The 19,227-nt window shown below is 40.3% G+C and overlaps 1 pseudogene across 1 annotated transcript in view; it reads right to left on the reverse strand.

The window, feature by feature from the left end:
• Positions 1-240: 240 nt before the first annotated feature.
• Positions 241-19,227, reverse strand: part of LOC308417701 (ligand-dependent nuclear receptor-interacting factor 1-like) — a 33,573-nt pseudogene continuing 14,586 nt past the window's right edge. Inside the window, exons 2-3 of the transcript in view lie at positions 976-1,450; positions 241-429 (exon numbers count right to left, since the gene is read on the reverse strand). The product of the transcript in view is annotated as a ligand-dependent nuclear receptor-interacting factor 1-like (transcript). The remainder of the gene's footprint in view (positions 430-975; positions 1,451-19,227) is intronic.

Consider the following 19,227-nt stretch of genomic DNA (forward strand, 5'->3'; position numbering starts at 1 on the left):
ATGACACAGAATTTCAATGTTCTCTTGAGGACACCAATTATCCACTTTATTCAGTATATCCGTGCTGTATAGAGCTTGCCTGTTATTTACCTAAGAAGACATTTAGTAAACAAATGTCACGACTTTACAGTGGTTTTATACAAGATTTGATATCATCTCCAGTTTCAGGCATCAACTGGGGATCCATGACAGGTAGGAGGGAACTACTGTAGTAACGTGAGTCTTTAACCCACAGGCATTTTATTGTTTTTGGTGCATCTTCTTGTGCAATTCGTCAGGAGCTGCTTCTTTTTCTCTTAGAATTTGCTTAAGTCTTCTTTGTTTCATCCGTGATGGTTCTTCCAGTCCTTGTGGTGTCACTGGAAAATATATTCAGTATAGTTTTTATTAAATTAATTACTTTGTTCAAAAGATGTGCTTGAGCCCAGGCTGGCCTTGAACTTGTGATCCTCCTGCCTCTGCCTCCTTCAGCAAATCCTACAGGTGTGCACCACCAGCAGGAGTCAGGTATGGCTGTCCCCTGAGAGGTTCTGCCAGAGTCTGACCAATCCAGATATGGATGCTTGCAACCAACCATCTGACTGAGCACAGGGACTCAAATGGGGAAGGACTGAAGGAGCTGAAGAGGTTTGCAACCCTATAGGAAGAACAACAATGTCAACCAACCACAGCTCCCAGAGCTCCCAAGGACTAAACCACCAACCAAAGAATACACATGGAGTGACCCATGGCTCCAGCTGCTAGTGTAGCAGAGGATGGCCTTATTTGCATTAGTGGGAGGGGAGGTCCTTGGTCCTGTGGGAGATGAGGCAGTAGTGAGTGGTTGGGTGGGGAAGCATCTTCATAGAAGTGCGACGAGGGAGGGAGGATGGCATTGGGGGTTTGTGGAGGGGAAACTGGGAAGGGAGATAACATTTGAAACGTAAATAAATAAAATAACCAGTAATGAAAAAAAAAGACTTGCTTAAGCTTCATGTGCCCTTTTCCTGCTTCTCATGGAAGCACTGTTCTGCCTCAGTTCTGTTGTCTCTTCTGGCTGTTCTATAGCTTGTGACAACGTTATGTTGTGATGTAAAACCTGATGGTGGTGAGTTACTACTAAGGAGTTAGAGCGAGCGACTTCAGTTCCACCCGTGGTGTTCATGGCTGTCATCAGCGTTCTCAACTTTTTTCCTGTCTGCGGAATTCATCTTCTTAATGGTTTATATTCTCTTTTCTTAGAAAAACTCTGTTTTTTCCTTACTTCCTTCGACACAAAGTCTGCATCTTTGTAAGAACTACCTTTCAGCAAACTGTTAAAGGAATCAAACCTTTCCTAGAACCCAGATGGTCAGGAATTCAAGTAAGACATATTCTCGAGTCTTTAGTGTGACCAAATATCCTTTTAAGTTTAGCATCCTTCTTCAGATAAGATGCCTTAGAATGGCTTCCTTGAGGATATTTCTTGTTGCTTTATTCTTGAATATATATATATATATGTATATATATATATATATATATATATATATTAATATTGAAGCCATCTCATATTGGGTCAATGCAAGCCTGAATTTCCCTATGCCGTTTTTTAGAAAGATGCTCTGGAGACTATTAGACATTTTAGATGGGTGGGAGGTCATTTGCCCTTCCACCATGAGTAAGTACCCTAAGGTGAACTCCATATGTGGCAACTGCCTCATAGAGTCTCCAGCACCATGAGCAAACTTTTCTATATAAGTAAAGTCTTAATCTCAATATATTCTGCTACAGCAACATGAAAGAGACCCAGGCACTGTCTGTGAGGTTAGGGTGAGTGTTTATATATTATAAGGGAGGGAAACAGACTCTAAAAGGGAAATTTCCCTTATTTTTGCTCTTAGCTTTTACGGTTCCATCCTTTACAATTTAGCATATGTATATAACGTATTATGATTATACTTATCTCCTGGTAACTCCCTCTGAACCATCTCCCACTCTTGCTGCTGTACTTTCTCCCAGACAGTCCTATGGTGGTTTGAATGAGAAAGGTCCCTGACAAACTCACTTATTTGAACATTTAGTTCCTGGTTGGTGGCACTGTTTGGGGGACATTATGGAATAATTAGGAGGTGAAGCCTTGCTGGAAGAAGTATAACACTGGGGGACAGGTTTTGAGAATTTATAGCCCATCCCTCCCCTCCCCCAACACTTGTGGGCTTTCCCTTTGGAGCCACAAGTCCAATAAACCTTTTCTTCCTTGAGTTGCCTGGGTCATGCCACAGATGTTCATCACAGAGGCAGAAAAGAAATAATATCAGTTCTCTCATGTTCTCATTTAGGTGTGTGTGTGTGTGTGTGTTTGTACACATGTATGTTTGTGCATGTGCTGTGGTAAAAAAAAAAGCTGGGGTCAGGAGGAGTGGGATTTCTGATGGCAAAGCCACAGGATCCTAGAAGCTCACAATGTTTCTTATGCACAGCTGAATAAGGAGGTGGGGCTATTACATTCGAATAAAAAGGGAGGTGGGGCTTATGGTGTACAGCCGAATCAAGGAGACAGCTTTAGCTAAGATCCACAGGGCCAGTCTCTGTAGGGAAGCAGTCTTTAGAGTGTAAACATCCAAGGGAGAGAAAAATATGGTGGATGTTTTCTGCATATTCTATCATCCATTCATTTATTCATCTGTCCGTGGATGGCTTTGTCATCTCTCTGAGCCTCTGAGCCTGGGGCAGGGGACAAGGCTTTGGCATTCTCCCATGAATCTGAGGCTATGGCTCTTGGCATGGTTGCATCAACAGCACACATTTAACCCTGTTCTCCACAGATTCCTAGTGTGCGACCAAGAGCCATAACAGTCTGTATTGTTTTGGGAGCCTGTGGGCCTTCTTGCTGGGCAATAATTAACTGTATGGCATCTGAAAGACAGGTCTACAATGGATAAGATAGAAAAGAACCTTGGCTGCATGTCTGAGTACCAAACAGCTGCTGACTTTTGTTAAAACACTGAGAAGGGCCAGCACGTCTGGCTTTTTGGAGCCTTTTGCCTGCTCTGATCTTGGAGCCTGTGAAAATTAGGCCACATAGTAAGACAAAGCGCTCTCTCAGAGCTTCTTCCTCCCACTTTGCAGTTTCTCCATTTTGTCTCTGTGTAATACAGACATGGACAGTCATCACAGAGGCTTGATGTTAAGCATTCCCTGATGTTGAAGCTGCATAAATGTGACTGAATGAGCCAGGATCTGCAGAGAGAGACAGAGACAGAGAGAGAGAGAGAGAGAGAGAGAGAGAGAGAGAGAGAGAGAGAGAGAGAGAGACAGAGAGAGAGAGAGAGAGAGAGAGAGAGAGAGAGAGAGAGAGAGAGAGAGACAGAGAGAGAGAAGTGAATCCATTCAGGAGGACCAGGACCTAGTGTGTTTACGAACAAAACAAACCAATTTAGCTCAAATATTGAGAAACTTAACCCAGATTTGGCTGGTTTGTCTCTCAAGTGAAAGGCTGTCATTTCCTTCTTTCTCGACTTGGCAGCAATGATGGGGATGGGCTTTCCTTGGTGAAGGTGTGAGTCTTGAGTGGACACCAGGACATCTGAAGCATATCCTAAGCTTCCGCAGGAAAACTGGTCCAAGTCTTCTATGCTCTGTAGTATATGAGTTCAGAATAACTTGCAAGCCCGTGGGGAGGTTTGGGACTCTGACATATGTCTGGGGAGTACTAAGGCCTAGTTCATTTAACTATCCCACTTGTGCATTGTGTCTAAACAATTGTGTGTGGCCTAGATGGATCACTTACAGGTTCTGTGAACAGTGCTAGCCCTTTTCAGTTAGGCCCCATCATAACCTCGATAATGCTCTGAGTTTTGTTTCTGGCAACTGAAGGCCAGGGAGGGTTTGTTTTTGTTTTTTTTTTTTTTTTTGAAACCTTTGTTATTTGTAAATGGCAGATGGAGGATTAAAATCACGTCTAGCATTAGTGACTAGCTTAGGTGACATTTTGAACATTCCTTGGCTTTTAATTCCGGTGTATGTACTAGTGGGCCTTTGATCCATGTGTGGTCGTGATGGAGGCTTCTTCCTTGACAGTGCTCCTCTTCCAATTCTCTCCTCTCTTAGGCTCAATTGTGTTCTGTATTCTTCCCAATGTCACACCCAATTTACGTTCTGTAATCCATGGGATGCATTAACAGCATGTTTAGTTGCAGAGAAAAGCACAGCAAACCCGCCTCTTATTTATTAAGATGACTATTGTAAAAAGATGTAAGCTATCATTCTTGGCAATGCTATAGTGAAAAGAGAGGCCCTATATGTTCTTGGTGGGAATATAAATTGGTGCAGCCAGTACTGAGTACAGGATAAACTTTTCTTGAAAGAGTAACCATACAATTCAGTAATCTTATGTCTGGGTATATGGCCAAAGGAAATCAAATCAGTTTTCCAAACTGATATTTATATTTTACGTTTATAACAGCAAATTTTCATAACAGCCAAGATGAATGAACTAACATCATCCATTGATGGATGAATGAATCAAAACATTCCAATATATATGGTATGTAATATATAAGTATGTTTACATATTAAATATGTAATATATTAAAAGTATATAAATTTTTGTGTTAGATAATAAATTCTTCCATTTGAAATAAAATGGGCATATTTGGAGGATGTTATGTTAATTGAAATAAACCAGGTAGACAAATATAATTTCACATGAATGTGGAGTACAATTACATGTTTTCCCAATGTAGGAAAATGCCAAGGCAATGGTGTGGAGAAGGTGATCAGGAGGGAGTGCACCTTTGTGAAGGCAAATGGAGGGGAAGGGGGGATGGGAGCTGGCTGGGTAAAGGGATAACATCTCAAATGTAAATGCAGAGTATCTAATTAAAAAAAAAGACAAAAAATTACATGCGTAAAAACAGAATAGACTATTATCTTCTAGGCATGGGATAGGAGAGATCTTTCTAGGTTGGTTGAAGGGGATTCCAGGCTATAAGATGAGTCAGTCTAAGGATCTCATTCACATCATGGTAGGTGATGGGTGTCAAAAGATTGGTTGCAATCATCACATAGCACACACTACACTGAACCACTGCACTGAACATTTGGATATTTTCAAGTAAATATTTTTAACGTGGTGGCGAGCTCTCTAAATCTTCCACTGAGAGTGGATTTCTTCTGTTGAATCTGATACTCTACTCACTTTGGCTGACTAATGTATAGTATAGAAAAATACATGATCCTAGTATATATCTGGGTCAAAATAGACCATGTAAAATCTGCCTAGATTTTATAAGATGTATGCCCTGAGAGCTCAGCCCATCATGCTGGGGAAAATCTAAGCCACATGGAAAGGCTGAATGTGAGTGAACTCTGGTCTTATCAGCCATAGATACAGGGATGAAGAAGCCATTTTGGAAAAAAGATTCTTCAGGCCAGCCGCTCTGGTTCTGTGGCATTTCAGTCCCCTCAGTAGAGGTCCCAGGCACTTTGGCAGAGGCAACTCATTCAGCCATGTTCTGAACTCTTAACCAAGAACCTGTGAGCTTAATAGACCATCCTTTAAATGTGGCCAATTTTTGGAGTAGCATTGTTGCACAATGAAAGTATCTATACCCAGGTGGTAATGGTTTTCAGAAGTGATTAAATACATGCTCACTGTGGTCAGGTCCAGGGATAGACTTTCATTGCATTAGCACTGAGATCACCAGTGGAACTTGGGTGCTAAGTTCTCTCCATATTCCTTGGTTGCCATCCTCAGTGTTTCCTGATGTTTGTCTTCAGGCTTCTTGCCCTACAGTTTTCCTGTTATTGCTGTAGCCCTAGGCATCATTACATTGACATTCAAGGCAGGAAGAAGAAAGGACAGGCAGAACCAGTGTCATCTATATTATTTTAGTAGGAGACTCCCAGATCAATACGTAGATACAGCAGCCAGAATTTTATCACATGGCCAGCCCTGTTGGGAAGAAGGATCGTGGAGACATTCACCCATACATATTAATTCTCAACACGATCTAGGTGTGTGTCTTACTTAGGGTTTTACTGCTGTGAACAGGCACCATGATCAAGGTAATTCTTTTTTTTTAACCTCAATAAATAGATTTTTCTTTATTTCACTAGTGGGGATAAAACAAAACCTACATTATTATTGTAGCATACCAAACTATCTTTTAGGTAAAAGATCTATTAGAATCATAGAACCTAGCACCTAGAAGTAGAAGACTGGAGAGCAATTCAGCCATAACCAAATTTAGTAATATTACAGACATGTGATGTTAGGAACAGGGAGACTGAAGAATAAATCAATGATGGAACAGAAAAGCAAAGCCAATAGGGAGACACAGTAGAACCTTGGTGGATCTCCACCATTACAGAGATAAAGCAACTGGAAGAAAACAAACAGAACACCAAAAGGAACAAAAACATGGACTCTTTGTCATGTAGAAAAGGTGTTCATTGCTCTTTTCAATGGCTTTTTAAAATATTAAATATAATTTTAAAAATTTATTTATTTTATAAAATGTTATTATAGCTCACAAAATTTGTTACATAACAATATATGAGGAATACAGGATTTCTTTTTCTCTCTTTTTTTTTCTTAAAAGGACTGAGGCTTCCACATTTTGGCCTTCCTTATTTTTGAGCTTCACAAGGTCTGTGAGTTGTTTCTTGGGTATTCAGAGCTTCCTGGGGCTAGTATTCAATTACTAGTGACTGCATATCATGTGTGTTATTTTGTGACTAGGTTATCTCACTCAGGATGATATTCCCTAGTTCCATCCATTTGTCTAGAAATTTCGCAAAGTCATTGTTTCTAATAGCTGAGTAGTACTCCACTGTGTATATGTACCACACTGTCTGTATCCATTCTTCTGTTGAAGGACATTTGGGTTCCAGCTTCTGGCTAATTCTTATAAGGACCACAATTAACTGGGTTTGGCTTACAGGTTCAGAGGGTCAGTCCATTATCATCCAGGTAGGTATGGTGTAGGCAGAGCGGAGAGTTCTATATCTTCATCTGAAGGCTGCCAGTGGAAGACTGGCTCTCAGGCAGCTAGGAGTAAGGTTTTAAAGGCCATGCTTACAGTGACACATCTACTCCAACAAGGCCACACCTCCAAATAGTGCCAATCCTTGGGCCAGTTATATACAGACTATCACAGTATGCTTAGCAAGAACGAAAAGCTGGAACACTCTGTGGGCCAGACCTGTGTCTGATACCCTCTCTCCAAATGGCTTCCTGTAGTTGGCCAATCATTTAAAAGTGTACTTGTAAAGGTTTTTGTATAAATATATATTATGTTGAGCACATCCTCTCAACTCCTCTATCTTCCCTTTTCCTTTACCTCCTTTTGGTTAGTTCTCTTTGTCCTTCTAGACACACTTCTCTCGTGTCATGTATGCCCATGTGACCTTATATATCTGTATAAAGATCTATACACAAATGAGAGAAAACAGTGTTTGTCTTTCAGTGATTAGCTTAATTCACTTGATGTGTTTATTTCCAGCCTCATCCATTTTCTGCAAGGGGTGTTACTTCTTTAAGATTCATTGTGTAGACATGCATATTTTCCATATCTATTTCATCCCTCTACTGTAAGTTGGTTCCATGATTCTGCTGTGTATAGGTTTGCAGAAAAAACTGGTGCACAGTATCTTAGTGGTATGTTTGTTTACTTGCAGTTCTTGTGACAAACATCTAGGAGTGGTGTGGCTGGGTCATGTGGAATATTATGTATTGTTTATTTTTTGTAGACCTTTCATATTGTCTTCCACAGTGGGTGTATGAGTTTATAGTTTGACCAGTAGTATAAAAGTGATTATTTTTAAAAAGAAATATTCATTTGTGTGTGTGTGTGTGTGTGTGTGTGTGTGTGTGTGTGTGACATGCAGGAGAAAGAATTGAATCTCCCTGGATCTGGAGTTTCAGGCAGTCGTGAACTACCTGATATGGAAGCAAACTGGGATCTTTTAGAAGATCAGGAAGTCATATCTTTAGGCTGAGTGTTTTTTTTTTTTTTTTTTTTTTTTTTTTTTTTGTCAAACCTCATCAGTATTTCTTGTTCTTTGTCTTCTGCATGGTTGTAGACAGACAATCTTTAACAGAGACCAGGAAGTACTGCTGCTTGTTTGGAAGATTCCTTGGCTTCCAGTTCAGCTCTGAGAGTGCCGCTTCTCCTTCCTGTGTTCACTGGCTTAAGACAGAATCTTCCAGGGCAGACATCTTTCTTCCTTGAATACCCCTCTACACATTCGAAGTCCACATCTGGACAGCCACAGATGTCCATTATAAACACATGGCTTTAGAGAATATATTTTTGGCATGTCATAACTGCTGGCATTTAAAAATAAACATGTTCTATTGTTCTTTTAAAATCGCCCCTCAAGCTCGAATGCCACAGTGATTTGATGCTATTTTCTAAAAACCATCCGAACATGCTTTTCTTCAGTAGACAGAAAATGTCCCATCATCCCTTTTCTATCCCTAAACTTCTCATTTCACTTTCTCTGCAGAATTTATCCCAAAGTAATACAATTTTATGCTTGAAAGTTTTTATTACTCATTTCTTTATCATACTTCTTTGCAACAGAAACACGAATATAATTTGTTATAACATTTTAAAACATTTCATGTGTCTAAAAGGTTCTTGGTATTGAAAATTTTCCTCCAGATTGGATTATCATTAAAATTTCAACAATTACACCAAGGAGAAAAACAATATAACTATATTGTATCTTTTGGTATATAATTGTTAAAAACAAAAAAAGTGAAATTATATTAGAAATGTATCTGCTATGAGATGGATAGGACTTTAAAGCATCTCATACATCTCTGGGTGAATATTAGGTATTGTAACCAATATTCATGATTTGGTATCAATTACAACAGTCTTTTTTTTTTTTTTATTAAGACACAAGTCTTCAAACCTTTGTAAATGTAAGTAGATAAAGATGCTATTTGGTCTTGATGCATTTGAATTATTTGAGCAACTTTCAAGTCAGACATTAAAAATCATCTGGTGATCTAAAATCCAAAATGACTTTTAATGACTTATCTGTTTACAGCTTAATAAGGTCCTTCTTCAATTACATGGAAACCACAGACCTGGAAACTGGTTACCAGGGAGAAGTTTGTTACCCAGCCATTAGTTTGTTCACTTGTCAATGGGTTTGTTGTCTGGTTATCAGAGAGAGAGAGTGTGTCACAATCTCACTGTTTCTATTTATCTGCTTGTTAGACCCCTAAAAGTTTACATTGTAGAAAATATCATATCAAGAACTGGGGTGATGCTTTTATTTTGTTACTCAAGAGAAAAGCTAGTATAAAGGAGAAACAGAGAAGTAGGGAACTGCAAAAATCCTCCACATCCCTCAAAGAAGACACTCCTCAGCAAAATTTGTAGGAAAACTGGAGATTTTGAAGTTGATTATGTGTGGGGGTATGTAGTGTGTGTGTGTGTGTGTGTGTGTGTGTGTGTGCATGAATTCAAATATACATGCATGTGTGCACATGCATATGTAGGTCAGAGGATACTGTGCGTCCTTCCTGAGGCACTGTCCATCTTCTCCCCTTTCCCCTCTCAACAGGGTCTTTGTCTGGTTTGCAACTTACCACATAGGTTAGGCTGGCTGGCAAGTGAGTTTCAGGGCTCTACCTATCTCTGCTGAGATTACATAAGCCCACCAATACACCTGGATTTAAAAAGGGAAGTATTCTGGGATCAAACTCAGGTTAACATGCTTGTAAGGCAAGTACTTAATTAACTGAGATATCTCCCAAGTCCTGGATATTGATTCTTGCAGATTCATCACGCCCCTGAACCAAGTGTACTATAGCCTTAAGAAAACGGACATGCTAACTGGGAAGCTGTCCAGATGGGTGTCAAGCCTGGTGATGGTAGCACAGTTGAATAGGTTGGAGTTGTCTGAGTTTCCTACCCGGAGTACCTCTCACTTAGTGTGGTGCTCTGTGCTAAGTGACTCACAGCTACCCCCTTACTCTGTCCTTTGAATAACCCCAAGAAGGAGGAAAAATGTCCCTGATTTTCAGATCAGCTTAGAGGAAATTTCAATCAGCAAGTACTAAGCTGGGGATCTCAGAACCTGTGCTCCTTAGGCTCTGTGCTAACCTGTATCCTGGGTTTCAGAGCATCGAACCCAGCTCCTCATCCTAGCTGCAGCCTGGACTCCAGTTGATTTTCTTTTTGGCTGTTACAAAACAAGTGTCTCTAAAGCAGGACTTCTCAAATATTAGTATGTTTGAGAATCATGTTAGCATTCTTAAAACAAAGATGACAGGCTGGAGAGATGCTTCACATGTGTGGTGGTTTGAATAAGAGTTAGAATGGCCCATAGGCTCATGTGTTTGAATGCTTAGTCATCAGGGAGTGGCAATGTTGTGGAAAATAATGAAAAGGGGGGGCATCGTCATTGTCATTGTCATTGTTGTTAATCACAGCTAAAGATACAGATTACTGCTAAGTTGAAGCCTATAAAATGGTGTCTACATAGAATATTTGGAACATAACAACCTGGTATTTTTTATCAGAAGAAATATGTGTGGAGACAGTATTGTCTGCATGCTGGGTTCACCATGTCTTTCTGAGACTGACCAAATGTCACAGTGTTTGCCAAGTTTAAAATTTGCAAATGCTGAAATTCTATCAGTGTTCCTTGTTAAACCTCAAACGAAGCATGGAATTTTTAATAATGACATAATAATGTGTGTATATGTGTGTGAATTGTATTAATTTTATCAAATGAAACCAAGCCATACTGTTTGAGCTAATTAAGAAAATGGCAGTTTTTTACAGTGTATCATGTTGGGGTGGTAAAGTCCCATGAAATGACTTAGTGTATTCTAGACCACTGAAAGAAACTACAGGAAGGATTGGATGGAAGTTTTTGTGTTGTCTGAAATGCAAGAGACAAGGCAGGAGGCTGGGATATGAAGGGAAGGGAAGGGAAAAGAAGGAAAGGGAAGGGAAGAGTAGCTTGTCTAAAGTAAAATCATCTCTGAACCAGAGGAGCAGAGCTAGGAGAAGCCTGACTTGAGGGTATGTAGGAAGTTGTAGAAGTCCAGAGGGGATGTGAACTCTGCTTTGGTTTCTCATACCTGCAAATGCTAAATTTGAGAAGAAGCCATACAGTGTGTTGAAAATTTAACCATATTCGGTTAATTCTGGTTGGTTTTCTTCATTCAGAAAAGCTCGTGATTCTTCACTGCAAAATGTTTGCATTAAAAATGGGGTCATGCTCTTTAAAGGGGGGTGAAGGACAAAGGCCCCATGTCAGCCCAGGGTTATACCGGCAATTATTTCAAGTCATTGTTAACCTTTATGAGAAATATATCTCTAGTGGAAGTGAAAATTAGAAAAGGCTGTAAAAAATTAATTAAATTATTTCTTAGTATAACTAAATTATACAATTAGATAAAAAGTACACACACAATAACCTCCCTCTACTAACCCACACTACACCAGGTACTGGTGGGTATAACTAAATTATACAATTAGATAAAAAGTACACACACAATAACCTCCCTCTACTAACCCACACTACACCAGGTACTGGTGGGTATAACTAAATTATACAATTAGATAAAAAGTACACACACAATAATCTCCCTCTACTCACCCACACTACACCAGGTACTGGTGGGCCACATGGCACTGGCGAGGTGTTCTCATCTCTGCAGACTCTCTGACCCTTTGCTCTAAAATCTCTCCACCTGAGTCACTGTGTTCCCATGCAGGTTGCTACCACTCTAGCCCCACACATCAAATTCTGTGGCTTGCTGAGGTGCCTTGCCACTGTACCTTTCTCTTGAACTCAATTGAGTTGCTGTGTGAAGGAAAACACCACAGAAACTTAGTTTAGAATCAGCAGGTAACTCAATTGCTGGGTGTAACTACCAACATAGTAATTAATAAGCCATACTAAATTGAATTCTCCAGTGGCAGGTACTGGCAGATACACCTCTAACTGAAGGATTCTAGTTCATTACATCTTATACCCTAAGGTCTCTCTGTTTTCAAAAAGGCCACATATCTCTTCTTCTCTCTTCTTCAACCTGGAAGTTCCATCTACTCCTTGCTCAGTGATTGGTTTCCTAAAATTTTTATTCTTTAGGGGAAGGTCCTTGCCACATGGCACTATTTGAGAAGGATTAGGAGGCATGGCCTTTTTGGAGTAGGTGTGGCCTTGTTGAAGAAGTGTGTCACTGGTGGTACAAAAGCCTATGCTAGGCCCAGTGTCTCTCTTTTCCTGCTTTCTGTGGATCCAGATGTAGAAATCTCACAATTCTCTAGCACCAAGCTGCCTGCTTGCTGCCATGCTTCCCACTATGATGATAAGTGACTCGCCTCTGAAATTATAAGCCATCCTTCAGATAAATATTTTCTTTTATGAGAGTTGTTATGATCGTCATCTCTTCACAGTGATAGAACACTAAGATAGGAGATAAGGTGCCAGTAGAGGATGAGGACCTGGTATGATCCCGAGAAACCATGTGAAAACAAAGTGAATGGCCTAGCACATGCTTTTAATTCTAGCACTGGTGAGGGCAACAGCCAGTTCAGCCTAGTTGGTGATCTCTAGGTCAAATGAGAGATCCTGTCTCAAAAAGATAAGATAGATAGCACATGAGGAATGACACCTGAGATTGACACTTGTATCTGACCTCCACATACACTGGCCCACATATGTAGCAGGTGCATCTGTTGAGTCCTTAAATGACCCCAGAGATTCCCATAATTGGGGATGTGGGAGTCAGGAAAAATAGGTAATATACATGTAGACATAGGAAAGCTGGCACTGGGTGGACTGGGCTCTGATGGAGTAGCTGAAACACCTCAGAAGATTAGTATATTTATATATAAAACTGAACATGGAGGCAAAGTTATTACATATATCTGAACAAGGAAGCAGAGTTATTACATACAAATAAAAAAGGAAGAATGGTTGTTCTATAGAGCTGAAGAAGAAGGCAGGGTTAGATGATCTCCGTCGGTGAGCAGTCTTTAGTCCTTCTTAGTCTGAGGTGTTGGGGATCCTTGATATGGCCCGTGTCAAATATACACTCGTATAGGCCTTCACTTGCTCAGGGATTCCTCTGCTCCTCACATGTGGACTCAGGTGTGAACATGCACAATAGTGCAGTCTTTGACTAGACGTTGCTGAAGTTGGAGATTTGCCTTTGCAGTGGGTTTCTAGGTCTAGGAAGCCCATTTGAGACCCTCTCTTCTATAGCACAGGTAGCTAACTTCAGGTGACAGGTTAATGCTTTCAGTTCATTGAGAGACTGGGGTTTTCTCCTGTATGTTTCTTTTAGGGCTGAAGGCTTTACCTGCCTAGAAGTGAGTATATTTACATATGCATGATATATGGATCTGTCAACACTGAAAATTGGTGCTATAGCAATATTTGCTAGAGATTTTCAGTGTGTTTTTGTTTGTTTTTATTTCATGCTAGGCAGGCTGTGTAATGGGCAATTGTGTTTGTATGGTTTTGGGTTTTTTCTATTTGCACAGGAAAGTCATCTGTCTTTGCCACTTGTCCCTCTGTCTAGATGGAATGCTTTAATCTTATTCTTTATCTATTGTTTCAACCTTCAAGACCTCTTTCCAGGCAGTGTCTTCTCTCCAAGGCTTGCAAGCTGGATAAAAATCTATCTTCTTGGATCTTCTCTTCCACACATAGGCTTCTTCAGCAAGACCTGCATCCCCCTCTCATCTGGACACCTTTGCGAACGGTCAAAACTGGGACTATGGGCATGGACCACTACCTCTGCTTTCTTGTGGTGCTAAGGTGTGAATTCAGGTCTCTATCCATGCTGGGTAAATGTTCCGCCAACTGAACTCATACTGTATATTCTTTTTTCCCTGTACTTTCTGTATTAGATTACTGGACCACAGGCTTTGGGATTTCCCAAAACAAAGGTGCGACATAAAACTGACTGCAGCAAAGGAACTATACAGGGTTACTTCCCCCATTCCAAATCAGAATGACCGCTCTGTGCATTTACTGTCATTTTATAAACATTGCCTAAATGGAGTTCTAGAGAGGGGTGTTGGTTGGTTGCCTTTGTGCAAGTAGGTTTTCTTTGGAGATCTTGGCTTTATCTGGGGTGATCTAGCTCTGTTGCCTTTGCTCCAGTTTAGCATACTCTCTTGGGCACCCAGAACATGCTCAGTTCTATAGTGGACACAAACAGCTGTAAACCTCTGCCTTTACTCTCATGGATCCCATAGGGGACATGCAACAGTAGCTATATAGGACTGTAACTTCTATTTCTACTTTATTGAGATAAAGCAAGGGTGTCCTAGTTTCATTTCAAGAGGTTTATTTCAACAAATAAATCTAGATTATAGTTCCTCATTTTAGAGAATATAAGGGAGGGGCTTCAGCTAGTCAACTCATAGCCACAGTCAAAGGTGGAGGGAAATTTGATGAATGAATGCAGGAACGTGTGCATGCTTGTTTTCTTGCTTTCTTGCTTGGCTCATCTCGGTTTCACTCTAACATGGTTCATGATGCCTTCTCTAGGGAGTGGTGGTGGTACCCAAGCATGTAGAATGGATCAAGAAGTAGGTAAGACACTTACTGTGAGTTTAGAGAAAGAAATTCTAGAGAGAATCTGCACAGGATAGTTTTATGTCAACTTGACACAAGCTAACACCATCTGAGTGGGGTGGGGGAGCCTCAGTTAAGAAAATGCTTCATAAGACTAGGCTATAGAAAATCTTGTCGGGCATTTTCTTAATTAGTGTTCAGTGTGGAAAGGCTCAGCTTATTGTGGGTGGGATCATTCCTGGGCTGGTGATACTAGGTTCTATAATAAAGCATGCTGAGGAAGCTATAGGGTGCAAGACAATAAGCAGCTCCCTTTCATGGCCCCTATATCAGCTCCTGCCTCCGGGGGTTTCTGCCCTGTTTGGATTTCTGTTCTGACTTCCTTTGGTGTTGGAATACAATGCAAAAGGGTAAGCCAAATAAACCTTTTCCTCTTCAACTTGGTTTTGGTCATGGCACTTCATAGTAGCAATAGAAACCATAACTAAGACACAGAAAGCAGCATGAAGCCCACGTGATGATATGCAGCGATCATTAGGGTTAAGCCTTTGTATTGTGAGACAGTATTGCTTCTTTGGAGTGCACGGTAATATAGGGTAGTAGCTGTGCTATCCAGCTTTCCAGCACTAGAATGAAATGCCTGAGGCAATTAACTCATAAGAGAAAACGTCATTGGTTTTGGAAGTTCCAGTCTTTGATGAATGCTCCATTGTCTTAGGAATATGGGTAGTAAACCATAGTAGAAGCATATGTTGGAAAAATTACTTATGCCATGAACCAGGAAGCATTATAAAAAAGAAGAGACCAGGGGTCTCTTTGAGAGCATATCTTTAATACCTAAGACTTCTTTTAGGTCCCACTTTTGAAAGACTCTGCTACCTACCTCCCAAGAGTGTCACCTTGGGAAGCATGCCTTTAATATAGGAACCTTACCTTTGGGAAGCATTCAACTTCTGAATTATGCAAAGAACCATGCAGGGCAATGGTTTAAAATAGCATTTTGGTCCCCCAGGACACGTTGGCAATGTTTGCAGACATTTTGGGTTGCTACACTCAGGACAAGGTTTCTTTGGGCATTTAACTGGCATAGGGTAGAGGCTACCCCTACTGCTAAACATTGTACAGTGCACAGGATCCAGTTTATCCCAAATGTTTGTCTGGCCCCACAGGTCAACAGTCCCATAGTTTAGAAACCTGTATTTAGAGATATTGACAAGAAAGAAGAAATAAGCATGTATTAGTCAGTAGCATGCGGTAATTGAGAGTAGTTCCTGAAAACTGCCACTGAACCCTTTTGCCTTTTCTGGAAAGAACTTGTTTAACCTCATTCCTATTGTGCTTTGTTTCTTTGACTTGAATTTCCTGGTTCTCTGCAGTTGTCTCCTCTTTGGCTTATTATGGTCCAGGGCTACAATGACACAGAAATAAAGAATATAATGACTTGGATAAAGAACAGCATCTGGAGGAGAACACAGACTTCTTGTCCCAAACTTTGTCTTTTCCTTTATGTGTCCCAGGCTGAACTGTGTCAGAGTCTCACAGCTTATGTTCTTATATGAATGGATATTTCAGCTTTGTTACATTCTAGCCTGTCAAGCCTGAGTTGGGCTTGTTTTTCAGGGGCATGATGGGTACATTTGTGTAGTTGGGGAGTGACAGTAGGGAGTCATATTAGTAGTCCCTGTAACATAATTTCTCTAGAATTATTTGAAAGGAAAAAAAGAGTACTTTAGTCACACTTATTTTTTTAGGACACTACTGGGTTAAACCAATATTTTACTGAAAGGCTTCCTAGAGCTTTCATTGTTCAGACAAATGGGTTGAATTTCCTAGAGAAAAGAGTAGCATATTGTAGTCTCAAACTTAATTGACCATGGGAAACAAGTTTCAAAATATGTGTCAACAACTTAGTGTTCTGCTTAGGAAAGTATGGATTTGGAGATATGCGGTGTGAGCTCAAATCTCTTGTCTCCGCCACTGGAGACGGACTTGTTTCTATGGGTAGTACATGCGACTTTCTGAGACCATTGTAATAAGAAACACATTTTACTTCCTTCACAATGTATTAGATGCTATTATCCGATCTCACACTTCTGGTCTGTTAGTCACATGGTTCTGTGACTTTCTTTTTATTGACCTGGAATCCTTTCTTACTGGGATGCAACTGAGAGCCTAAATGAAAAGTGTTTTATTATCTTCATATTCCCAGTTCTTGGGACATAATTGCAGTTAATAAATCATGGTGCTATGAAGTGATCATAGCTTATAATGCATTTGGTGACTGTTAATCCACAAGTGGCTTCCTTAGCCTTCCTTTCAGGATCAAGGTTACAGGAAGAGGCAGAACCTCTGTCCCAAGTGTAGCAACCCCAAATGTATGCAAACATTACCGATGTCCGCTGGGAGGTCAAACTATGCTCTTTTAAACCGTTGCCCTTCACAGTTCTTTGATATCCATGGGCACTTGGATTCTATGGTGGTGACCTTAATGATTTATATGGCAAGAGGATGCGTGCAGATTCATGCTCAATACATGGGCTGGTTAGCTGGTATGCACTTCAGGCTCCTTTAAGGAAGGTACACTTATTTATTATAACTTCACACCACAAAGAGACATTGGTTAGTTCCCTTTGGTGTATTTCATCTAATTTAGAGCACCTTTAGTTAGGATTGAATGCTAACACATTGTAGTTTTTAGCATCTTTAATTCTTGCATCATCTTTAAAGAAGTTAGTAGGGGAGCCATTCAAAGCTCCTTGGTAAGCTCTTGGTAGGACACTTCCCATTTGCATCTGAATGTGCCAAATTAGGATGAACTATGGAAGGAATGTGCTCAGCAGAGAGTGAACTGTGGTTTGTCTTTTTCCTATTGGGAAGCATGCTCGAAGGAGAGAACTTTGTGCTAGTGAGAGTAGACCTGGGCCTCGGTACCTGTATGATTGTCAGTACATTTTCCTGTCCCTGGGGCTGAAGAAGAATGGGTCTTCAGGGTGTGTGCAGGTACTTTTGCTTTGCTGAGGCATGACTCTGAAACAGCTGAGGCTAGATTAGAGGAGATGGTCTAGACTTTAGAGATGACTTACATGTTTTGGAAGGCAGAACTCATGTTTTGGAGGAGAAAAGGGTCATAGTTGTTTGATGTGAAAAAGTTGATTCAGAGTGAGGGAGACCATGGACAGATCCAGCTGCCACAGAGCAATTCCTGCCTCACTGTTTTAGGGATGACTTGTAAGACTCCTACATTCAACCTTTAAAGTGTATTATTTATAGAATAGATTGTTTTAAATGAAACTTTTTTCAATATGATATATTTTGATTTTGTTTCTTCTCTTCCCCAACTTCTTCCTGACCCTTTACACCTTCCTTCCCACCCAACTTCATGTTCTCTCTCTTTCAAAAGAAACCAAAACAACCCCAAGCAGCAGCAGGAGCAGCAGCAACAAATGAAACCCGTAAATACAAAGACAAAAAAAAAAATCAAACAAACAAATAAAAAACCAACACACACACACACACACACACACCCCTTATGAAATTTATTTTGTGTTAGTCAATCACTCCTGGACAAGGAGTCTGCCCTGGAATGTGGCTGATATACCTTGTGACACTCCATTGGAGAAAACTGATTTCCCCTTCGCTATCAAGTATCACTTGCAAATAGCTTCTTGGTTAGAAATGGGAATGCTGTCCACTCCCCTCCCTCAGTGCCAGGACTCCATCTGGCTTGAACCTTTGCATTATGCATGCTGCTAGGCTCTGTGAGTTCATATGCACATCAATCCTATTGTATCTGGAACATAAATATATATTTCACAGAAAACTTATCTGTGGTGTGGTTTTAGTATGTGGGACCTTTGGTGATTGATTAGAACATGAATAAGATTATTAGTTTTATAAAACTGGCTCAGGGAACTGTCTTCTCCTTTTCTACCAAGCGAAGACGCAGTAGGAAATGGGTCCCCATATGTTCAATGTTGTTAAATGTTAACTATTAAATCCACCTGTTTCTAGAGCTTAGACTTCCAGCCTCCAGATATGAGAGAGTAAATTTATGCTGTTCACTTTTCTCATTTTTTTAGAGTTATATGAATCAAAATATTAACCCAGTTAAGGGTATTGATAACCCCATTAAGGGTATTGGTAACAGTTTAAGAAAACTACTCACCCATGTCTAGCTTGGTGAATAATGAGTATACCAGAATGACTTACAGAGTTGTGGGTGACTAAAGGTGGCTGTGTCACTGAGAAGCCTACCCCAGCATAGCTGATAACTCACTCTAGAGTTATCTGCCCACTTTATAGACAGCCCCACTGACGAACCTCTTGCCAGCCAAATGTTTATTGCTTGTATGATCTTAGCCTGGTAAATTCTGTTCACTTCCTGAATCTTATGAGTTTCCTTCCTCCCTAAAGGAAAGAATGTTTCAGTTTAGAGGAAACTGATGCACAACATTTATAAAATACCCAGTATACACATTTAGTTATAGCAGCCCAAATACACCAAGGCATACTGTTTTTACTAGAATCAGCACTATGGTACTATAGGTTTATGTAATGTAATCCTTACCCATTCTTTCTTTTTCTAGTGTAATATGCCATGTAGATGATCACATTCCATGTAAGCTCCACTTGGGCATGGCAATTTCTTGTTTTCCATGACCTTGTTTTTGGTTTGAAAGCTTTGAAGACTAACAA

The sequence above is a fragment of the Micromys minutus genome, assembly GCF_963924665.1.
Source record: "Micromys minutus genome assembly, chromosome: 1".
In the NCBI taxonomy this organism is placed as follows: domain Eukaryota; kingdom Metazoa; phylum Chordata; class Mammalia; order Rodentia; family Muridae; genus Micromys; species Micromys minutus.